General features: G+C 41.8%; 1 long non-coding RNA gene across 1 annotated transcript in view; it reads right to left on the bottom strand.

Moving 5' to 3' along the window:
* The window catches only part of LOC309344019, a 121,016-nt gene that overhangs the window by 75,318 nt on the left and 25,113 nt on the right, over positions 1–20,585 (bottom strand). Inside the window, exon 3 of the long non-coding RNA XR_014157539.1 lies at positions 13,856–13,979. This is a non-coding gene — a long non-coding RNA (uncharacterized lncRNA). The remainder of the gene's footprint in view (positions 1–13,855; positions 13,980–20,585) is intronic.

Genomic DNA, 20,585 nt, shown 5'->3' with positions numbered 1-20,585 from the left:
TTTTAGAAATCCCAATATTTATGGAAACATCCATATCAGGAGGGCTCAATGTACAACTCAGCAAATTACTACTTTTTAGTTCAAAATCAAACAGCATATTTTAAAGGTCTCTGGGAAATGTCTAAAGCAAACTTCAGACTTCATTTGGGCTGCTTTCTTTCAGTATCAACATCATGATTGTTATGGCTAAGTTAGTTTTGTCCTTGGAAACACCTTACCCTTAGGGCTGTTAGTTTTTCAGGAAGGAGTGTGCTAGACTTCAACAATATTTACATCGATCTAGTGAGTATATGGGACGTGGGTGGCACTGTGGGTTAAACCACAGAGCCTAGGACTTGCTGATCAGAAGGTCGGCAGTTCGAATCCCTGTGACGGAGTGAGCTCCCATTGCTCGGGCCCTGCTCCTGCCCACCTAGCAGTTCGAAAGCACATCAAAGTGCAAGTAGATAAATAGGTACCGCTCCAGCGGGAAGGTAAACGGCATTTCCATGCACTGCTCTGGTTCGCCAGAAGCAGCTTAGTCATGCTGGCCACATGACCCGGAATAACTGTATACTGGCTCCCTCGGCCAATAAAGCGAGATGAGCACCGCAACCCCAGAGTCAGCCACGACTGGACCTAATGGTCAGGGGTCCCTTTACCTTTTAGTGAGTATTTCACTAATACAATAGAAAGCGTGTTGCCTCTCACAAATGTTGGTCTTTCACAAATATAGCCTTGCATGTGGCTACAATGGTAACTTTTAAAAAGCTCCCATTGGTGTAGGGGAAAGTATCATACAGTTGGAAGGGACCCCACGGGTCATCTAGTCTAACCCCCTCTAATGTTGGAATCTCAACCAAGGCATTCATGAGAAATGGCCATCCAACCTTTGCTTAAAAACCTCCAAGTAAGAAGAGTCCACAACTTCCTGAGGGAGTCCATTCCACTGTCAAACAACTCTTACTGTCAGAAAGTTCTTTCTGATATTTAGTTGGAATCTCTTTTCCTTGTAACTTGAATCCGTTGGTTCAGGTCTTACCCTCCAGAGCAGGAGAAAACAAGTTTGCTCCATCTTCCATGGGAGAGCTCTTTAGATATCTGAGTATGGTTATCATTTCTCCTCTCAGTCTTCTCTTTTCCAGGCTAAACATTCCCAAGTCCCTCAACTGTTCCTCATAAGGCTGGGTTTCCAGATTCTTGATCATCTTGATCACCCTCCTCAACACATGTTCCAGCTTATCAAAATCCTTCTTAAACTGTGGTACCAGAACTGGACACAGTACTCCAGATGTGGTCTAACCAAGGCAGAATAGAGTAGTACTATGACTTCCCTTAATCTGGACCCTGTACTTCTGTTGATGCAGCCTTGAATAGCATTAGCTATTTCTGCTACCGCATCACATTGTTGACTCATGTTTCCTTTTCATATGTACTACTGACAAGCCAGGTGTCCTCTGTTTTATATTTGTGCAGCTGGTCATTCCTGCCCAAGGAATTTGTCCCTATTTAAATTCATTTTGTTGGTTTGGGCCCAGTTCTCCATCCTGTTACATTCTGTCTTCTGCAGCATTAGCTACCCCTACCAGTTTGATGTCATCTGCAGATTTGATGAGCATCCCCTCAATTCCTTCTTCCTAGTTGTTTATAAAGACTTTGAACAACAGTCTGGCTTGAAAGTCTATAGCAGACACCCACAATAAGGTCACTGTTCTTTCCCTATTCTACAGTTTTTATCCATATACTCTCAATCTGCCCTCCATGCTCCAAGTCATGGATCTCCCCACATATTATGCTACTTCTCCCCCCTTCCTGTTTGGTCTATCCCTCAGTTTCTACATTCTAGTCAGGAGTCTCATCCTACCAGGTTTCAGTAATGCCTATTACGTCATATTTGTCACCCTGTATTAAGAGCTCCAATTCATCTTGCTTGTTTCCCATACTGTGCGCATTAGTTTAGAGACAACTGAAACCTGCAGCTGCTTTCTTCTTGTAGTTTCTGCCCTTTAGCAGGTTTCCGTAGCACTACCTCAGTTTCCTGTGCATCAATGAAGCTATTATCCCCAGTATCAGGGAGTGAAAAGTAGTGCATATTGTCACCCCCCCCCCAAATGTGGCCAGGATGTTGTGCACCCATAAGACAAAACAATTTTGCCACAATCCTTAGTACTTTGTCAAGAGGCCCGGCCTGACTGATCAAGACTCAACTGGGCTAAACTTCAGAAACTTGCCTCTTATCCTTGGCCTTATTCAGTTGTCCATTTTGCCCTCTCTTCTGTCTTCCTTATCTTATTTACACCGTCTCCATCTACTATATACAGTACCAATACACAACTGCATTTTGACTTCACCATAAGTTTCTTTTGTAGGGATTAAAGTTTGCTTTTGGCTGTAGTGTTCTTATATCCAATGACTTCAAAGAAGATGTCAAAAATGAGCACTGCAACAGGAGGGGAAGATGTGCAATATATATCTATCAAGGAAAGCACGTCATTCAGGAGAGAACCTTCTTAAGGTAAGCTGGCTTTTTATTTTTGTCACTCTTAAGACGCTTTTGCAGCATAAAATCTACAACACTAGGACTTGAGGTGGAGAAAGCTCAGATTTCACCTTTATCTAATCCTATTGTCTGCATCATTCAGAGAAACTTGGTTTTCAATTAAATCATATATTCTCTGACTTCTTTAAATCTTCAGGTATAGATGAATGCCAAAATATTCTTAGCGATTTTGCACTGCTGCCTGCCCACAGTCAGACTGCTTAAATCTCTTTGGACTGAATGGGGATTAAAAAAAAAAAAAACAGATCAAAGGTGCATAGAAAAAGGGCATCTTTTGTTGAAACCAAAAACTGCAATTGTTGCTCTCCTACCACAAATGATCGATTTTTCTTGTTTGTCATAATGGCATTTCTTAATGAGAATTAAAATTGGACTCTGAAGTATTTATTTATTTTTAGAAGGGCATGTTAGCAAGTCAATTAATTAAGTCCTTCCTCCAATGTATCTTCTATACATATGCAGCATAATAAGGTCTGATATTGAGCTATGTGCCCAATTTCAGAAGCATTGCCAGGAATCAACCTTTGAGAAATAGCTTCATGTATTCTTGGGGTTCAAATCTGAATTGTGCAATTAAGAAAGCAAAAGGAGAAGGTTCAGCCGAAAATAATGTACTTGGTGCTTAAAATATGAAACTTGACACACTCCTATATTAATCCATGCTGGACATTTATATATATATATATATATATATTGATCCCAGTAAGCAATGCCCCCTGGTGGGCATGAGACTAATAAATATCTGTGGCATACACTTTTATACCATTCTAATCATAGAATTAATCATAGAATCATAGTTGGAAGGAACCACGAGGGTTATCTAGTCCATTCGTCTGCAATGCAGGAATCTTTTACCCAACATAGGGCTCAAACTCATTAGCCTGGGATTAAGAATTTCATGCTCTACCAACTGAGAATTCCTCTGTGCTGTAGTTAGTATACAGGAGCTATGTGAGCTGCACAAGGCATGATTTACATGAGGATGCTGTGAAGTGGGAGTCTCAATCCAAATTTCAAACTCTGTGTTTATATGTAGCTAGGATTGCAGACTTTATGGTTCAGGGATATGCAACATACCCTCCAACATTTCTCCAATGAAAATAGGGTCGTCCCATTCCATAATGATATTTTTACTACAGTATCTATAGCCTACGCATTTTACTGGGACGCCCCAGCCACTCTGGGCGGCTTCCATCATATATAAAAACATAATAAAACATTAAAGATTTTAAAAAACTTACCTACACAGGATTTCCTTCAGACGACTCAGGGGTTGGAGAACACCATGCCCTCCAACATCCTACCATACTCTCCAAAATTTTTCCAATAAAAATAGGGACATCCTTAGGAACAATGGCACATTCTGGGATCAAATCAGAAACCAGGGTAGTTTCTCTAAAATAGGGACCCTTGGAGGGTCTGTTGCAAGGATCCTTCCTGGCCTGCAGAGGCTGTAGCACACTGCCCAGAAAGGACCACCCATTCTACCTCTCATCAACCAGTGTTCTGTCCAGCATCACGTCCTGTGGTGGTGGCAGGAGGAGGAGGAGAGTCCAATTGTGGAGTCGAGCAGAGTATGACATAGTTTCAGTGGCCAACAGCTCCTTCGCCTCCTGCCGTGTAAGGGAAAGACAGAGGAAGCAGTCCCTGGTCAGTGGCAGTGGCAGGAGGAGGAGGAAGCTGAGCACCAGAGAGAAGGAACCAACAGCCATTGAAGCCACGCTGCCACCAGTCCTCATGACCATTTGTGATTCTTCCTAATAGTGCCAGTGACCTTCAGGTAATGGGGAGAAATCAGATGATGAGCAGCTCTTTCAAGTTCCTGTTTACAGTATGGACACATAGAACATAAGAAGATAAGAGCCCTGGTGGATCAAGACAAAGGCCGATCCAGTCTAGAGTCCTGTTGTCACAGTGGCCAGCCTGATGCCTATGGAAGCCCTAATAATAATAATAAGAATATGCCACCCCAGCCACTCTGGGTGGCTCCCAACAGAATATTTAAACACAATAAAACACCAAACACTAAAAGCCTCCCTATACAGAGTTGCCTTCAGATGTCTTCTAAAAGTCAGATGTTTATTTCCTTGACATCTGGTGGGAGGGCATTCTACAGGGTGGGCACCACTACCAAGAAGGCCTTTTGTCTGGTTCCCTGTAAATTCACTTCTCACAGCGAGGGAACCACCAGAAGGCCTTTGGAGCTGGACCTCAGAGTCCACTAAACTGAAGCACTTCTAGTGGCCTCAAACATGCAGGTTAGAACATGAGAATGGGATAGAAGGCCCACACTGTCATAGTGTGCCAAGTTTTTGATTTCTGGAAGAAAAACACCATTCCAATCTCTACCAATTACTTTCAGAGTTGTGTGGCAGTCATTTGACAAACACTTCTGGTTTTGAGTTAGTGCTTGCAGAAACTAGTGGCAATCTAATTAAAAGTCCAGTGTGGTTTTCCATTCTGAATGCCGGGGGGAGGGGCTGCAGTGCAATTTGGACAAGAAAGAACTGGTGGTGTGAAAATAATGTGCCGTGTACGTCTAGCTTGACGGGATACAAAGAAGTCATAGCAACAGGGTGCTTCTCTTTCTGTTAAGAGAAATCTAGATAGTAAACATGCCACACATGCTACTTTTCCCCTTTTATCTTTGACATATCCCTTCTACTTCTTGCAAACTTCATGACAATGGGATGATTTACTCATTAACTGCTACAACAACTAGAAACAATGGCAACCCTGTAAGGTGCCTGAACTCTTTTTCTCCTTGCAGATTTTACTTAGAGGCGTCATATTGATTTCCTCAGCAAAATGGGAGGTGCCATTGCCTATTTGGCAGCTTAAAAAACTGAGCCATTCAAAGAGTTGTGGGTCTTTTGTGTCCTTTGCTATGAAACATTTTCTTTATTCTCATCAAACTGATTTTTGTGCTCAGTTAGAAATCGCAACTCAACTGTGTAAACGTAAGTTTTGTCCATTGACAGATGAACACATAGATCATTGGGCCTTTTCAACTCTGGCTCCGGCCTGGTGGAACGCTCTGCCGCAAGAGACCAGGGCCCTGCAGGATCTGATTTCTTTCCGTAAGGCCTGTAAGACAGAGTTGTTCTGCCTGGCCTTTGGCTTGGAGCCAATTTGATTCCCTCCCTCTCTTTCTTTTTTCTTTTCCTTCTCCTCCTGCGATGAGGCATTTTAATGAGGCATTTTAATATTTTAATGTTTCAATATTTTAATGTTGTATTTTAATTTTGTTTTAAGTTGTAATCATTCAACTTGTTTTTATTATTGCTTGTTAGCCGCCGTGAGCCCGGCCTTGGCTGGGGAGGGCGGGGTATAAATAAAAAATTATTATTATTATTATTATTATTATTATTATTATTATTATATACACCAAGAACATGTGGCCTTCCAGATGTTGATGAACTACAATTCCCAGCATCCCTACCCACTAGACATGCTGGCTTGGGTGGATGGAAGAGTCCAACAGCAGCTGGAAGGCCACAAATTCACAACCCCGATATACACAGCCTCAGCTCTTTGGAGAAGACCGCCATCATGATTTGATGGTGTGGTGTGCACAGCAGCCCGACACTCCTTTAAAGACAGAGAGGAATTCATTTGGGTTGTATTTTAATGCAAACCCACCTAAAGTGTACTTCCTCAATTAATCCATGAATAAAAATCCAGCCATCATTTGCCATTTGTACTCCTATGCATTTCACATTTTAAAAGGTATGTATTAGGAGAAAGAGTATATACTGGTGAAAACAACATACAAAAAGGCACTGTATTATGGACATTAGTTCGGCAAAAAAAAATTATAGGCTATGAAGGCATACTAATTGTATATATTAGGAGAAATGTTGCAGAGATGCATGCAAATATTCATGTGGGCTTTTAATCCTCATCCCCAGAAGCTGATATGGAAATGAGGCCAACTGAATGAAAGACTGGGGAAGCAAGCGAGAGAACCCAAAATTTACCTTTTTGTCCCTCCCTACTCTTGTTGGGCATATTCTTCCACTCTGAAAGCCAGAGGTTTCCACAGCAACCATAATATGTCTGAATCTTCTCTTTCGCTGCCCATATTTTCAATGGGTACCTATCAATGATTGTGGCTTTCAACACTGGGGAAATTCTTCTTCTTACTCCTTAGCTATAATTTGGTCTCAGCGTTAGATGCCAATATAATTTGTTTTCCCCATTGAAAAGGCAGTTGTTTTTTCTGCCTGATGCATTTATTCTTAAAGGACATGCCTGCAGTAATTGAGAGCCACTGCATGATGTTAGGCATTTGTAGCATTGTTAAAGATATTTGAAGCAAACACAGCTTCCAATGTTAAATTATGCTGTTATGTGTCCAAGAAAGACTTGCCAGGATGAGGCTATGGTTGTCATCCATCTGTCTTGGGAGGCAATGGAAGAATGCACCTTCAAGGGTGAAGTTAAACCTTTGGAGAGTGACAGTGTCTGCTGTGGTTGTAGAGACTGGCTATGGCAGAGACATGTTTTGTTGCAGATGGGCAGATGAAGGTGTCCGGTTGAGCTGCTGCAGGTGTACCATGGTGTTGCCTCTTTCTGCCCTCCTCCCAGTGGTCATTCGTCCTCTGGTCACTGCTGTGGATACACAGCCTGACTGATTGTCTTCAAGCACTGCAGTCATCTGCAAGGGATTCCCATAGCTTTGCAATGCAGAGTTGGTCTGCCAACGACTCTGGTGCCTGAAGCCAGCTCCCCATAGAGCTCCTTGGCAACATAATGGACCAGGACATTAGTCTTCGTCTGGCTGATGCTAAGGCCGAACTCCATGCAGACTTGGGCAAAATGGTTGATGAGTCTCTGTAGAGTTTCCTTGGAGTACACTGTCAATACTACATCATCTGCAAACAACACCTCACACACTTTTTGTCTTGGCGTGGAAAAGTGTCAGGTTGAATAGACCCCATACAACATGGTCAACTGCTTTCTCCACCCCATAAGCACCTCAGTCATTGCTCCCAAACCATTCTGAAGAGCCCAGTGTCCCATTCAAAACTCTGAAAAGTCTAAGTTTCAGTTTGAAAATGGACAGTAGCAATACAAAGACAATGTCACTAAGTCCCAAAGCTTTCCTTAGGCATGTGATCTGCCTTGCTATTCCCACATGTGCCAAAACCAAAAGACCCATTAACCGCAATTCACAATTCAAACTGACTTACTGTTGGCAAGCACCCAGCCATATGTATACTTTTATTCCAACTACTCCAGCCCCAGCCAATCACACTGTCTAATTGAATATTCTAAAACTGCGCCCACCAATCAAAATATGCATACCTTCTATCTTCCTTTTGCATACTGAGAATTCTAACTCACCTCCACCAGTTAAAGCTCCGCATGGCAGTTAAACTGACTTTCGCCTGACCAGAGAGAAAACTTTGCCCATCAAATACACCATGATATACATTACAACACAGGTGTCAGAATGCGTTACCCATTACCCATTACAGCTCAGTTCAAATAAGCAGGATGTCTTCATTGGGAGTTTTATTAAACTCAAAGTGGGGGCAACTTTGAGTTTAATGGAACTCCCAGCATACTCAGGCAAAGTGGGGGCACTTGAATAGGCATGTATAAAATTTGCCCTGTATGGAATTATACTGACGGGCACTAGTAAAAGGAGGGCAGAACTTAACCTCTACCCTTGGGACGCTTCACTATCCTTGGCAAGAGATTTCACAGTGGGTATTAGTACATAGGGACGCAGGTGGCGCTGTGAGTTAAACCACAGAGCCTAGGACTTGCCGATCAGAAGGTCGGCGGTTTGAATCCCTGCGACGGGGTGAGCTCCCGTTGCTCGATCCCTGCTCCTGCCAACCTAGCAGTTCGAAAGCACGTCAAAGTGCAAGTAGATAAATAGGTACCGCTCCGGCGGGAAGGTAAATGGCGTTTCACGACTGGACCAAATGGTCAGGGGTCCCTTTACCTTTACCTATTAGTACATAGCATCTTTCCAAGGGATGCCTCAATGTCAGATGGCAAATCTAGTTTTAAAAGATCCTGCAGCAAATGATGCAAAAAGCCAACAACCCTAAAACAAACTCCTCCTTGCGATTCTGGCGCGCCACTGATAGCCTGGCCTCAAATTGGACAGTTTCCCATTTCCCCTTCCAATATGCAACTCCTCTTTCCTGACACAGTCTACCTGTCGTAACGGCTGGCATTTTGCCGTGTCACAATAAAATATGCTTCTGAATGCCAGTGCCAAACATTTGAACATATCACTGTTTAAATGCATGTGCGCCTGCCTCTCCTGATATTCGGGTTTTTATTACTTGGCTGTAAAAACGTCTAGTAAACAAAATCCCATTTTATCAGCAGAAAGGTATATTGACATTGGAGGCTTCTGAAAGCCCTAAAGTAGAAAAATACAACAACTTTTAAATAAAGATAAGTATTCTCTTCCTTACTTTGGCCTCCCCCCACAAATAAACCCAGCCACTCAAGCATCAACAAAGATATGTGTTTCTAGAAGGAAAAATCGACAAAACAGGATATATATATAGGGGTTCTGCATGTGGAAAGCAAATGCTAATTTTAATTGAGGGTTGGAAAAATGATAATGAGTTTTGAACTTTGACTTGTGTTTTCTTCCCGTGATGATATTTTCAAGTCTTATTTGCTAAATTATGATGACCAGATAAAAATGTAATTACATGCATAATTTATTTGTGGTTTTTTCATTGCAGTTCATTTTACTGGGACGCTAAGGGGCGGGGGAGAGAGATTTATTGCACATTTAAATGGAACATCGCATAGCAGTTTCTGGCAAATGTATTAGGACATGATTCAGCCAAGGTTAAGCACTTTTAAGTTGCATTGATTTCAGCAGAAAAGATTTAAACATGTGCTTAATTCTCCCATTGGAATCAATGGGACTGAAAAGTGCTTAATTTCAGTGAGTTCGTCCCCTTAATTTTCATCAGTGCAAAGTTACAGATTCTTACAAGTGTGGACATGACAATACCTTGGAAGATGTTTCCACTATTCTACAGATTTCCCCTTGTAATATATTAGAAGCAGCTCACCAAGTGTGGCAGAGCTCCTATGCTAGTTTTCCAGCAATTCGGTCACTGTTGCTTACTCAGGAAGGGGGAAATTGGTGAGGGGGCGGGAAGGTTGGCAAGGTGCAAATGCATTGGCAGGAATGCCAGATCAAGTGTCTGGTGTGTTTACGCCAACTTCCCCACCACTTTAAAGGTAAAGGTAAAGGGGCCCCTGACCATTAGGTCCAGTTATGACTGACTCTGGGGTTGCGGCACTCATCTCGCTTTATTGGCCGAGGGAGCCGGCATACAGCTTCCGGGTCATGTGGCCAGCATGACTAAGCTGCTTCTGGCGAACCAGAGCAGCGCACGGAAACGCTGTTTACCTTCCCGCCAGAGTGGTACCTATTTATCTACTTGCACCTTAACATGCTTTTGAACTGCTAGGTTGGTAGGAGCAGGGACCGAGCAACGGGAGCTCACCCCGTTGTGGGGATTCGCACTGCCGACTTTCTGGTCGGCAAGTCCTAGGCTCTGTGGTTTAACCCACAGCGTCACCCGCGTACCTCCCCACCACTTTACTCTCCTGGTAAATTACAGTTCCACCTGCCAGAAAGCTAGTGCAGCAGCTCTGCCCAACCTGGTAAGCCACTTTTGTATATCCTGTAGGTTTGTAATAGATTGCTTGGAACTACATGTGGCTGTTGTGATTTGGAGTTGGCTTACAGAGTGTATTATTCATTCTTTCATTTAAAAGTTTTTAATCTGTGATATTTTAGTGTATTTTTGGTTTTTATGGAAGCCGCCCAGAGTGGCTGGGGAAACCCAGCCAGATGGGCGGGGTACAAATAATAAATAAATAAAAAATACTGGACAAGGCATAACAAAAAGTAAACTACGAAGTAAAAGAACCAACTTTGTACATAAAGAGCAATGCCACACATAAATAAACAGAAATAGAGGCAGCTAAAAAAAAAAACCCAGCTGGCTCTAACCATTTCAAAAGTGTGGTGTTGCTCTTAATATGCTTGCCCACACACTGTGATAATCATTTGTAAATAAGCAGATTTTTGCAAAGGCAATACAGTGCCCTGGTGGTCCTCTTCCAAAGAAACTAACACATAAGGGCTGTTGGGGTTTCTTACGTGAGGAATCTGAAAATGTGAAAAAGAAATAATCACTGGGAAAGCCAGGAGATGCCTAACAGTCAGAACCTTCCAAGAGCTTCAAAAGCTCTGATTCTGCTGTCCTTTCACACATGCAAAGGCTTACCTGGACACAGAGCATCCTGGATGCGTAACGGCTACTCAATTAAATTGAGGAAAAACTCTGTTCTCACAGATGTTGAAAAACTCCAGGCGAACAATGTTGGTAGAGTAGCTAAATCGTAGTTGGGAAGCCAAATCATGTGCAATACTGACTCTTTTCTTGAAATTAAAAGAATGTCCAAACACTTGTTAAGATATTCAGAAAGCTTTTGCTTGCAGAACATATAGATAAAGAAGAATATATGCAAAGTCTTTACATTCACATGCTCATCCAAGCATGGGCTTAGTTGAAGATTACAGCTTCTTCCTTAAACATTCAAACAAACTGTGTTTTTCTCTCAGTACTTGCACTCAGCCTTCTGTGAAATACTCAGCTGGGCCATGCAATTCTTTCGGAGAGGTTTCCTTCTCCTTACTGCTTCTTTGGGAGATCATCGACTTTTGTGCTTCTTTCTGCCACATACATTCACACAATTGCATTTAGAGAGAGACTTAACTAACACAGTCTCTTCATTAGTGTTCTTGGAGATGCAGCTGTTACAGCCAAGTCACTCGCACACAAAACAAAATGGAGAATGTAATAAAATACTTGTCATGTGACCAAAGCTAACCAATCGCATGAGAGTTACTGGGGAACATTCAAGAATTAAACACACAGTAACGCATTTCATCATTCCCAGTTTCAGTAAAGTAAATCACTATACTTAACAAGTACTGGAAGCCTTTGGATCATGGCCAGTATGCTACCCAAAAGAATGCATGAGAATTACCATAAGGTGTTTGTGCTTTTCTATCACAGGCCCTTGAGCTTTAGGCTCCTCGAGGAACTTTCCTCATTGCATTATGAAACTCCTAATCTCTTCAATTATTAACTGTCACTCCCCTCACTGAGCATCCTCTTCTACAGATACAGAGGACCTTCCTCGTCACATTCCTTCCCCCTGTCCTTGCTTTTAAATCATTAATCTTTCATCCGCGTTCTGCTGAGTTGGTATAAAATCCCAGCCGTCTGCTCACAGTTGCTTCACCTACTTTATTTCGCCTCTTTGATGCAGAGGACTTGTTTTCCCATGGCTGTTCCCAGAGATATGTCACCATGCAGTTGAACCAAACCAGTTTCCCCCTCAAGCTGTCCTTCGATCTTCCTTCATCAGTGAATGCTCTCTCGAGTCAGTCAATGACCTTGAATGTGCAACATTTCTCTTATGCTGGACCAGCTTTCTCTGTGTGTTCCCATTTCCTGTTGTCTCTGACATGCGTGTGGGTCCCAGGCCTTCCCAGTACCATAGCTGTTAGCTTACACTTTTGAAAATAAGGGACCAGCAGCCTCGAAAATAAGGGATCAGCAGCCAAAATAAGGGATCAACAATTACTTTGATAAAATACATATTTTATTATGTGCAAATGGCTTTATATACCTATTAGGTCCATAAATTACCATATAGCATATATTCAACACAAAAAACAGCAACAATTTGTTGTTGACAAAGGACAGCTGGACATATAAAGGGCCCCATTACCTTCAGTAGCTTATTTAAGGGACATCATCAATAAAGGACAGCAGCGGGACACGGGGCTAGGATAAGGGACTGCCCCGCCAAATAAGGGACGCTTGACAGCTATGCCCAGTACACCCTTTGCTGCTGAATGTAGATCAAGTGTACTTTCGTGATGATGCCACAGAAGTGGGGCTCATTTCCTTGCATCTGATAGTTTTCATAACATCTTCTTTTGTCCCAACAAGCAAAAAGATATATTCCTCTGAGCCTCCCATTTTTAGAATTAAAGAAGACAGCAGTTATTTCTCCACAATATACCGAAAGTGACATTTCCACTCCTAAGTTTTATTTTACACATTTCTTTCTGATGGCAGTGATAATTTCTGTTTATGTTTTGCTGCTACATCTTACCTAACACCACTGTCTTTGATGTAGTAATGGAAACGATAAGATACATTTTTTTAAAAAAAGAAAGAAGATAAAATACTATTATCAGGCAAGCACAAGGTAAGCACAATTAAAGCTGCAGCCTGGAAGTAGTGTTGTACTGATACCTGTCTGCCAGTTTCCCAACATTTCCCCTCATAAAAGAACATTCTGTTTTTCTGCCTCATTCACAAGGAACTCTAGAATTTATTTAGAATTTCTGAGAGTGTGGGATTCAGCTTAACTTGTGATGTGGCCAAGGGTTTATGGGCATTTTTGTTTAATTCTCAGTCATGTATGGAGAGATGGGTGGATTCTGATCAGAATTGGCAACCCTATGAAGATGCTCTAACACATGGGTAGGCAAACTAAGGCCCGGGGGCCAGATCCGGCCCAATCACCTTCTAAATCCAGCCTGTGAATGGTCCAGGAATCAACATGTTTTTACATGAGTAGAACGTGCCCTTTTATTTAAAATGCATCTCTGGGTTATTTGTGGGGCATAGGAATTCGTTCCTTTTTATTTTTTTCAAAATATAGTCTGCCCCCCCCACAAGGTCTGAGGGACAGTGGACCGGCCCCCTGCTGAAAAAGTTTGCTGACCCCTGCTCTAACAACCAAGGTGTTGTGGCTTTAAGTTGTCACAACACTTTCCTATTGCTTCGGCAAGTGTGTTATCTTCATAGTGATTGTTACTGAAACAACAAGAAAATTAAGAAGAAAAGAAAAATAATTCTCATCTTACTTCTTACAAAGGCACCCCTCCAAAATTTTCTTGAATCAGAGAACTGCCTCCTTCTTATCCAAGTAGTGAGATTCTCACTGGCCTCACAATAATTTTCCCTCAGCAGAGGACATTTGTTCAGCTGAATTATCTGATGAAGTTACATACATCATACAAATAACATGGTTTATGTATGCCACCTTTCCATAATTGAAACCATGCTCAAGGCCGCAGATAACATGAAAAATACTTAATTAGAAACATAACAGAAGTAGTCATGAACAATAAATTAAACAACAAAAAGTACACAACCAAACTGAACAATTTCCACCCTCCCAGGCCAGATGGGAAAGGCCTAAAAAACAGGAAGCAGGACTCACAGTCAAGAAGTATTGTCCATCCTCTGGTCACCAGGTCTTGGATACTTTGATTTCTGGTTCTTTCTTGGAAGCCAAGGGATAGACTTTGCATTGCGTGCAGCAAATCCTGAGCTGACTATGTATCCTTTTCAACCAAAGATAGAATGGGGAAAAGTTAAAAAAACTGGATTTAGGGCCCCCTGACACTTCCAAGATAAAGATGAATTTGTGGCCATTAGCATCTTGGGGACAGGAGTAGGTCTCAACAAGAAAATCTTGCCAAAAGACCCTTCAAAACATGGAGATGGCCTTGCTGTAATTATAGCCACAAAGTAAAAAGGCAAGTCTAAAGCATTTAAACTGTCCCGGAGCACAATCATTTGGGGATAATCCAGCCATGACTGGAGGGTTCTAAATCTTGATGGTTAATTATAGAACTGAATCCTATAACCCCTAACCAATAAAATGTCTCCCTAGCTAATAAAACACACATTTCTTGCTTTCCTTCTCTCGTCTTCCTCTCTCTCCTTGTCTTACACTTCCCACAAATACTTGCACTTGCCAAAGTTCCCTGGTAACTTAACCCAGCAGGGGGACATGTCACAATGCCAGGCATGTCACTGTTACCATAGCAGTTTTGGTCAACAGTGCACATTGTTCTTCTTCATACTAATTTTTATAGCTCTCAATAAATTAAAATTTTAAATTATGTTTTAATCACATTCTAGAACATTTCATTTAAAGACTTCCAGTGCATTGTCTGTTATAAAAATGTGATGTAACAAAACAACACAGTATTCTTAAGATGACAACAAAACTGAGAGGCAATAACAATACGAAATAATGAAGCAGGACAGAGGCCGCACAATTCCTGTGCAATTTTTTTAAGTGTAACTTATTGTCAGAAGGAGTGTTGTATATTTGTAATGGATGAGAGGGTAGATTTGAATTACCTAGGATAACTGAAAACACAAAACTGGGCATGAGCCCGGGTTGGAAGTTAAAAACAAATAAACCATGAACAGTAAAAATTTCCAGTGCTTTGATTGCACTTTGGAAACTGGATAGTTAGGCACACTGAAATCTCCAGGGATGGAGAATTTTTTGGAGGGAAATCTTTATCTATAGATGACCATAGGAAGTTTGGAGGGGGTGGGAGGAAGGGTGGGGTGGCGAAACGATTCCGTAAATCTATTCTTTGAGATACCAGGTCATATTAGATATAAAATGTCAAAAGTTTTCTCACTATCACACATTAAAAGAAAGCAATTTTAGCAGGCTCTGAAGAAACACCCGTCAGTAACAGCACTGCAGAGAAAATAGGATTGTGATGCAGTCAGGCTGCAGTAATAATACCCTTGATCTGAAGGATGCAGGTTTGCTAAGCACGCAGCCTTGTTTTTTAATATGGCTAAGTATCTTTGTGAAGGAGCACATTTGAAATAGGGGAATGATAGAAAGTGCAAATGCTTTGCATTCTAGAACATATACATTATAATAAAGGGTTGCCTAAGAGTAATATCAAAACTAGTCAAGGTTGTGTGGATTGGAGCGGGGGATATTATCAGATAGAAAGTTGGACTAGTAAAGGGTTGCCTGGATTGTAGGGAGAATAAGTGAAAAGGTCAAAGAGGTTGCACTGAGAACCCAGCATTTTAAAAAGAAAATTGTCAACTTGGTAAGAATACACCAGACATGTAGCTAGACTAAGGGCGCCTCAACAGTTTTACATTGCAAATAGATCATTCATCTCTGGTTTTTCTCTGCACACGATTCATACTCAGTCATCCACAAACTCTGTTTATTAGCTTTAGATTTTTCAGAGGTACTCCAGTTATTCCCCATCCACATCACTGGACAGTCCTTGATGGAATGTTCCTGTCCTGTGTTTTCTGCCTCTCCCATCAATCACTACTCAACCGCCCTCCACTCTCTTTCCCCCAATCTGGACCAAGCACACAGGTATTTCTATACCTCTGCAGGCACATCTTTTAAAATGTTTTCTTCTTCCCCCACAGGAAGGGATACAAGAGTTCAAAAGCATATGTTATCACTACCAGTGTCTAATTATCATGTATCACAATGGGCAAACATAGGTTTGTGCTTTTGGAGAGGCTCTTTGAAAACACCGCCAACAGAAAAGCCTTGTGAAACATTGATATATATGCTATTGCGCAAAAATGTATGGTTTTTTCCCCCAACAACCTGGAGCCATTTGTGCTCATCCTCAGCATATTCCTTTCAGTCCAGATCCTGCTATCCAGAAGGCTGCGTGTACTTACTTGATACACATTGAAAAACCTCTCCTTGCTTAGGTTATCCCTGCCTTTCCCCCCTTCACATGCCCCCAGGTGAATGATTCTTGTGATCTTGGTATATGGCCATCCACAATGTCTTTGGTCAGGTGTGGATACTGTTAGAATTTCTGCTCCATGATTGCAGTCATGGGATTTTTGTCTATCACATGATGGTGTATGTTTTGACTCCACAGAGTGGGAAGTGACGGAGACAGAATGTTTGTGTTACTGTGTTCCGTGAAGTGGGACTATTGTCAGGCATGTGTCTCTGCCAGGGTCCTACTCAAGAGTAGGATGAGCTCCTGACAGATACAGCCCTCACTGCTAGGACCACCTACACCAGTTTTCATCTGTTTTTAAAGAGACACACTGTGGGGTAATGCAGAATCAATCAGCTAAGATATTTTGCATTTCGAATTAAACCAGTTTCTCAAGAAGCACTTTTCAGGGGCAGAAAAAAATGCAATAGATCTAGCTTCTGTGTGGATGACATAGGCTCCATTGGCTCTAGAATAAAAAGCCATGTGTGCACAACCTTAGGTATACCAAAATTAAAATAAAGAGATATTGTGTATTTTTATTTCAGTCTGGATGGAATTTCATGGTAATTCTCCACATGCTTTGAGATCTTAAGAGAAAAGCTGCTCCAAACTGGCTTGTTGAAATCACCTCCCCCCCCCCCACCAAAAAAAGTGTTAATGAGCTTCCACACAGCAATTATTCCAGAGGCTTAAGAGTTTTATTTTTACTTAATAGATTTTCTGTAGTAAGAGGAAATCAGGATTTTAAAATTATTATTTAAATTAAGTGTGAGTAGGCATTTTGATGATCACGACATCATGTGGCTGGTATGAAAGGCTTGCCTGCAAGAGCAGCACCGATTCCACAATAAACCTCCATCTGGAAGTACTCCTGTGGTTCACAGCGGATAGCTACCATCATATTTCTCTGTGTTAGCACCATGATGCTATGATGTGCAAATTTGTTTTGATTTTTACAATTCTCCATCTGTGAAAAGAGGAGGGCCGCTTTGGCATTGTTTGAACACTGGACAGGTGCAGCACTGAGGTCCACGGGGTGTTCTGGATCAAAATGCTCTAGCAGCTGAAGAACAAGAGTTCTGAAGAAGGTTCCAAATAAGGGCTAAGGGGGGAGAAATTGGCTCCTCTCTTTCCCAGCATCATCTGATGATTGTGGGTTGGAGAGTGGCATCAGCAATGCTCTAGGACATGCAGATGTAGCTTGTTCAAGTGTCAGGGGCTGGACTGAGGAGGAATGGTGGAACCACCCCCCTTCTCCTGAACCTTCCTGAGAACAGGAGGACAGTATAGATTTCGAACAGTGGTTTGCAGAAGGTCATAGTTCAGAAGCTGCAGAGGGGAGAAGCTGGGAAATATTGGGAGAGGAACACCAGGAAGAAGAATCACCAGGAGAGAGACAGCTGACAGACTCAGTGTCTTTGAAAAGCATTCCTGACCCTCCCCCCAGGAGAAGGCAGGCATTGAAAGTAGTAGAACAGAGAGCTCAGAAGCAGAAAGCTCAGATCAGGCAACGCAGGGATGACCTAGAATAGAAGAGACAGAGGGGATGGGACTTTACTCAGAGCAACGACATTATTTAATAGAGACTACATTCCTTCACCTCTGTGAATACTGAATAAACTACTTGGTAAGAACTCTTCTTGATTATCTACTTCTTGGCTGTCACCATGGGAGGGATCGGATTCTTTGAATCCTGACATCAAGAGGCAGATCCGGAGCTACTAAACATGCACTTCTCCACTGTTGAGCTAAATTGGCCTGTTGTGTTGGCAGCATTCTGAGAGCTCAGGAACGATCTGGTTCCTGGTCTTCATATTCAAGACTAGCAGTGGCACATGGGGTTGGGCACAGCTGCAGAGCCTTTTCAACCGAATTTTCTGGCTCTAATGATGGCTGCTTGTGAATGTGAATCCTGCATGGATTACAGGAAGAGGCCTGTTATTTTGAATAGGAAGGAACATATCCCCTGGGTAGCTGCAGTGGAAGAATCTACTGTAGCTTTTACTTTGCAAAAGCAATACTGGGGGGAGAGAAGAGAAAAACATACAAGAGAGTGCAATTAATATGAGCATTAGGTGAATTTCCATTGCTTCCAGAGAATATTCAGAAAATATTTGTCCACTAATTTTTAAAAAGGGGGATTTCGTGGTGAATGTTTTAGGAACTTCAGTTTGAACAGGAAGCACATGTATAGCCTTTGCTAAGTCCAACAGGAAAACTACAAAGTACCATATATTTCCCACTAATGCTGCTTAGAGTCTAAGGCTAAGGAAACTATGGCCTTCCAGATCTTTATAGACTCCAACTGCTATCATCCCCAGCCAGCATGGCCTGTGGTCAGAGAAGATGGGAGTTGTAGTCCAGTAACATCTGAAGGGCAACAGTTTATCCATCCCTTGCTTTCGTTACAGAAGACCTCTGCATGTGAAATAACCCCATCTGAAACCCAGGTGGGCAACAAGGCATTGGATGGACTAATGACTGGTTCTTGTGTTTTCCTATGAGGAAAAATATTCTGCAATATTTTTTTCCAAGTTGCTGATCTGATATTTCTAAGCTTGTAACTGTGAAAAGAATCCTGTTTACCTGAATTGCGTTGTAACGGGTATTGTGCAATGTGTTGTGACATATGAATTATAATGTACATTGCAATGTGTTTGATGAGGAACATTTTCTGTTTGGTTTGTTGAGAGTTAGTTTAACTGTTAATGTGGGGCCACAACTGGCAGGGGTGAGTTAGAATTCTCAGTATGCCAAAGAGAGACAGACAATGTGCATATTTTGATTGGTGGGTGCAGGTTTAGAATGCTTGGTTAGACAATATGATTGGCTACAGCTGGATTAGTGGGGCCAGAAGAAGTGATGCTGATTGGGTGCTGGTCATCAGAGGAGTGTTGGAGTTGGCTAGTTGATTGGAATGAATTAGAGTTGTTGGTTCTTGGTATCTATGGAGTCAGCCAGAAGAAGATGACAGCAGAACACCAGAAGGAAGATTTCCAGGCCAGGACAGGAAGGCAAACTTGCCCTGCAGTGGACCAGTAAAGGGTTGGAACAAGGGGCTTCCAGCATAGTTTTCAGTTATAGTGTTGATGAAACTTAACTGAGACAGAGAGAATAAAAAGGGCAATTTGGTTAAAGGGTTTTAATTAACTGCTTCATTAAAGCTCCTTTAGTATAATAGTATATGCCGATGTTGATGTGTTTTAGTCTTGTTTACTGTTAATATTAATTATGTTTTTTTGCTGTTTTTATTGCCAATTTCAATATATCTTTTAAACCACCTAAACAGTTTACTACCATCAAGCAGTATATAAATTTTGTTAAATAATAAACAGTGACAGTCACAAGTTGATAAAGTGCACACTCATTTAAGGATATATTGCTATTTTAAAGTAGCCAGATAAGCTTACACACTTAATTATCTTGTCACAAATAAATGTAAGCCATTGTTAGATATAATATATGTATCTGACTGACTTTGTACCACTTCTATACCCCACAGTTACCGGGATATTGGAAAGTTAGGGTTTTAAAAGGGAAAAGTGAGATTTAAAGATGGCCGTGACATGGGTTTAGGAAAAGCATTGGAGTGGAAGTTGGATTTTCTTATTATAGATACTGTAAGTAAATACCTCCCTTACCTTCACATTAGCAGAAGGAATATTTGATTGTATATTTCAGGCTACAGCGATGCATTCACACAGCTACAAAGCAAATACAACTCAGGATCTGGGAGGAATCAAGCTCTAGTGAGTAACTCTATAAAGAAGAGGTAGCCATTGAGAGGTATTGCTGTCTCAGGGTTGTTGGACTACAACTCCCACTGCCCCTGGCCATTGGCCATGCTGACTGGGGCTGATAGGAGTTGGAGTCCAACAACGTCTTGGGGACACCATGTTGACTATACCTGCTATAATCTATTTACCAGAATATATAACTGTAAAAATAATATGTAAGTTAAGAAGAAGAAGAAGAAGAAGAAGAAGAAGAAGAAGAAAGTTATTATCTATTCACCCTGATGGAGCTAGGGGGCAATATACAATTATTATCCACAATCATAAGTAGGCCTTGTGTATACAAAATGGCTGCTGTCACTGAGATTCTCAGCAGTGTGGTGCAAATATACACCCAGTCAGAGCCTCTGAGTAGCACCAATCAGCTGTCTGAGAGACGGCGCTGCATTTATTCCTTACCTGCTGCCCCCTGCCTGTCAAACAGATGGTGTGCTAAGTAGGTGCTCCAGGCAAGGCTTAGCTATGTAGCTTTGAACCAAGGCCATTGGCTGCAGAAGGAGCAAGACATCCTATCAAGCAGTAAACCAATCATTCGAGAATGCACTGCGTTACCTTTTAATGTAATGAAGCACCATATAACTCTTTCAAAATCTGCTTTGTAGTTGATTCGAGTGCTTCA

This window comes from Podarcis erhardii, assembly GCF_964252035.2.
Source record: "Podarcis erhardii genome assembly, chromosome: 6".
Classification (NCBI taxonomy): Eukaryota; Metazoa; Chordata; class Lepidosauria; order Squamata; family Lacertidae; genus Podarcis; species Podarcis erhardii.
The sequence above is the reverse complement of the archived record's forward strand: the minus strand, read 5'-3'. Positions and strand labels throughout refer to the sequence as shown.